This window comes from Chinchilla lanigera, unplaced genomic scaffold, assembly GCF_000276665.1.
Source record: "Chinchilla lanigera isolate Chin_1 unplaced genomic scaffold, ChiLan1.0 scaffold00037, whole genome shotgun sequence".
Taxonomy (NCBI): domain Eukaryota; kingdom Metazoa; phylum Chordata; class Mammalia; order Rodentia; family Chinchillidae; genus Chinchilla; species Chinchilla lanigera.
Window position 1 is genome coordinate 7367996 of NW_004955438.1, and position 4485 is coordinate 7372480.

At 37.1% G+C, this 4485-nt stretch overlaps 1 pseudogene; it reads right to left on the reverse strand.

Annotated features, from left to right (window-relative positions):
- Positions 1–2081: 2081 nt before the first annotated feature.
- LOC102028234 lies at positions 2082–2619 on the reverse strand (annotated as a pseudogene).
- Positions 2620–4485: the final 1866 nt, after the last annotated feature.

Consider the following 4485-nt stretch of genomic DNA (forward strand, 5'->3'; position numbering starts at 1 on the left):
GTGAAGAAACAGTTTTAATTGTTCTGAATGGAAGTTGGTAAGTAATTATTTAAATGGTCAGGTTCTAGTGTAAAACTGTGTGTTTAAATATTGGCTTTACTACATGCTACACGGATACTTTAAGTTCAACAAATCTATAAAATGCTGCTATATTTTAGATCTTTTTAAAATTTTTATTTTTATTAGGACATGTTTGCAGTACACAGTGATCACATTCTTCATGAGGAATTGGTACATAGATATAACACGTCTTTATTCATGTCCCTCCATCTTCCCTTCCCTTCCTCTCATCTCTTAAATGTTTCCCAAAGGCCTCTGTAATGAGGCCTAGACTCTACCTGGCTCTATTGGGACTGACAGGAATCTTAAAAGGTGGAGACTACTGGAAAGTCTTAAGCCAATCGAGTTGTGGCCTATAAAGGAATTGTGAGACCTGAGATTCTTCTTTCCCCACTGTTGCATTCCCTGGTCATAAGGTGAGAATTTTCCTCTGCCCCACGCTCTCCACATTCCCACAGGCGTCCCTTCAGAAGCCCAACAGTAGCAGGTCCGTCTGGTCACAGACTGGAGCTTCTAAACCCATGACCCAAAAGAAACATTTTCTCTTCATAATTTGCTTGTCTCAGATACTTTTTATAGTGACTGGAAAGTCATTAACCCAAAACTTCATACCAAGAAGTGGGATCTTTCTAGTTAGTACACATCTGAAGAAGCTGCTGGAATTTCTTTCCAGTGCAGCAAAATTTGGAGAAATTTGGAGGAGTAAGGTAGAGGAAGCCTAGAATGCTGAAAGCAGAGTTTAATGGTGATTTAATGGGTTGTTTTAAGGTCACAATTTCACTGATATAATCGTGTGCAGTAAAATTCGTATATTGATATTGTTAACAACAATGAGGGTTGGGAGTATAGCTCAGTGGCACAGCGCCTGCCTGGTAAACGCAAGGTCCTGAGTTCAATTCCCGGCATGAAAAAAAAAAAAAAAGCCCACAATGAGCATTGTGTTAGGAATTTGAATAAAGGCTATACTTTTTACATGAAAATTTAAAAAAACTTTTATTTTTTTCCATGAGAGTTTGGGGGAGGCTGACCTGAGAGATCTTGGACTAATTTACTTGGCAGAGGAAATTTCAGTGCACAAGGCATTCACGCAGTATCATGGGAGTTATTAGCTGCTCCTAGACAGATGTACAGTGAGAATCAGGAGCACAGAGGAGTAGAGCAGAGGATTTGAAAATCTGCACTGAGCCAGAAAGGGAGCACATGAAATTTCTGGCCAAGACCTCTTCAGTTATTAGTGGTGATAATAAGAAGCCAAGTGTTTTGCAAATGGACAGTAGGAAAGATGTCTCCAAGGCATATTGAGAATGTGCAAGGCCACCCAACTCACCATAAAGCTTTCTCTCAAAAACTTTCCTTTGAGAATAGAGCCCTGAAATCCTTTTCTGCTCCAGAGTACAGAGACATACAATTTCATGTTTAGTCAGCAGGGCACTCAGAGGCCAATGCCATGATTCAAGCAAGTCTAAATTCAGATTACAGTGACAGTCGACACTGACATCATCTACATGGTGCTGACTTGACAGGTGTGCAGCAATCCAAAGTTAGGAGATTACGGTGGCTTCTGCCAGTACTTCAAAGACAGGTTTGGGAAGCTCAGCAGTATGCAGCAGGACTGCATTGAATGGACATGTGAAGGCGAGGCTGAAGCTGCAATGGACAGCAAGTCAGACACCACCGATTGTAGAGAGCCTGCCAGGTACAGTTGCAGAAGGCAGGCAAAGCTACTGAGGCCACAACAGTTAAACCCACAGGGGAAGTGCTGTCCAAGCCCATGCAAATCCACATACATTCACAGCGCGTTCTGGATACTGGCTGTAGAAACTTTAGAATTTAATTTGAGCTTCCATAGGTTTTAGTACTGACTTGGCCAACTCGCCTTACTATTTCTCTATTCTTTTTATTTGGAATAGGAATACTTACCTTGTGCCTGCCCCACCATTGCATCCTGGAAATATATAATTATTGTTTTTATTTCTGTTTTTTTGGTCAGATCATCTTTTTATTGAAATATTTTACGTTTCTTAGCTAGCTGGGCACTCCACAACACCACTGTTGTTGTCATCTATAATGTCATGAGGGTGCTGCTGTCCAGGTTGCACTCACAGACTGGGCGGTCCCCAGGATTTCTTTAATGGTTACATGAAAGTTCTCTGGCTAAAGATTAGTGCCACATCTATAGGGAATGTTGACAATCTCATCAAAAATAGTATTTCCACTGTGTTTAATGTTTTTCTGCTTCTTTCTGCCTCTTGGTGGCTCCTTGAGGGCTTGGATCAGGGCAGAAGAAGAAGGCACCACCTCCATCTAAGCATCTTCTTTCTGAATGGTCAGTTTCATCTTAATCCTCAGACCCTTCCAGTCACCAGTTGCCTTGGGGATGCCATCACCTGCTTTTTTTGGAGACATACCCAAGGGACCAACCTTGGGGGCCAGGGAAGACATGACACCGACTTTGCCACCGGTGCACCTCAGGTACACAACTTTGATCTTGTTGGGGTCGAACTTGGGTGGCATGGTGGAGGCAGCTGCTGTTGGATGAACCCAGATTCGGGATGACAGAAGAAATTTGCAAATTTCTAATTCCATTGTATAGAAATTGGTAGATTATCAAAATCTGGTTTGTCCATGAAGGAAAATATAGGCTAAATATTATCTCAGGATGTAATTTGATATTTAATGTTAATAATAAAAAAATCACTGTTCTCTAAAATATACTTTATGCTTCACTTATATCATTATAATTTTAGTTCTAGCAAATGTCTATGATTTGGTAAAATTCTTATCCCTGTATTATTAACAATGTCTTCCTTAAATTAATTGCTTAAGATCACAATCCTGAAAGAGGAAGAGCTAAGTCTAAAAAGTACACACTTCCCATGCTTTGCTTAAAGGCATATCAAAAATCTGTGCATAAGCTGGTTACTTAGTTTTACTTAATTTTACTTAATAGTTTTCACAGAATAGTCATTGAGTTACATAATTTTAGTATGTATATATTGAGAACCACTTAGATTTCTTTACTAAGTAAAAGCTGGATTGCTAAGAATAAATTAAAAATAAAAGTAAAATGTGCAGTAAATGAGAGCAATACAGAAGTTTAATATGTATATTCATCACTGCAAATAAAAAAACAAATCTAAGAAAATAAAACGCCATTCAGAAAACATCATGATAAAGCTTTGTCTTTGAACTTTTATTCCAAGAATATGGATTTTAGCCTAGAGAAAAGATCTACTTGTATCTAGAATGAGTACATTTTCTAGTCTCAGAAGAATTTACCCTGTTTCAAGCGTTTAGGTTAAATGAACAGCATTACCCTTCAGCAGTTAAAACCCTTACAATGATTCTGTTGGAAACACAAACAACAAAATTTTATCTTATGACTTAAGTTAGGATGGCCAAATTAGGAACCAAAGCACAGGGTTTACAGTTAATTTTATATTTTATAAAATGAATTTTTTCAGTAATATGTATGTGATCTGTAGTATTTGTGAAGACATAGAAAATGTTTTGTCAAAATTATTATTCATCAAAAATTCAAATTTGACATGGTAGGCAGCAAATATTTTATTGGCCAGAAGTACCTGAAATAATTGAATAATTTATATAGTTTTAAAATAAGATGTATGTAATGAGTATTCTCAAATGATAAAATGAGCTTTCAGTGAACTTTAGAGCTGGAGAGGTAGACCTTTCTACTGTGGATCAAACATTTTTATCTAGTAGTTTCATTATGTGATTAAAGGCTTCTAAATAAGATTTCTTTTTATTTTTAAGTTTCTTTCCTTCATTTTTTAAAACTAATGTTTCTCTTTGTTTCCTACTAGATTATCATATTTAATATGGTTGCACTAAGATATTTTATTTCTTGTTTAAGAAGAGAATTAGTATGATAAATTATTAGGTCTCCATAAGAAGTAGAATCTTTAGAATGGCCGTAGGAACAGACAGTGCTCTGCTGCACCACAGTCCACAGTAGAAAGGGTACATGTATAGACATCAGCTTTTGTGACTCAGACACTGTGGAGAGAAAATGAACAAAAGGAAAGTCAAAAGTCTCCTTTTTCTCTCCCACAGGAGATTTTGCTCAAAAAGTCCAAATCCACCATTTGCAGAATATTTGGTCTAAGACCATGGAAGGGAACCAAGCACAATAGACCTAACTGAAAGATCTCTATCTGGAGCATAAGGAAAACTGCTATCTTTCCAGAGCTATTGTCATGTAAGAAAAAGAAAGCATTTCATCCCCTGTATATCTAATAAGAAAATCTGCATTTTTGTGACATGGTACATTGAGAGTGATGGTAATTCAATAGTTAAAATTTAAAAAAATTACATCTTCAATTTGTCTCAAATTGTGTAAGTCTAGCTTGGACTCATGCATATAATATTGAATATTTAGTAAGTCCTTACGTTATGCTAGCT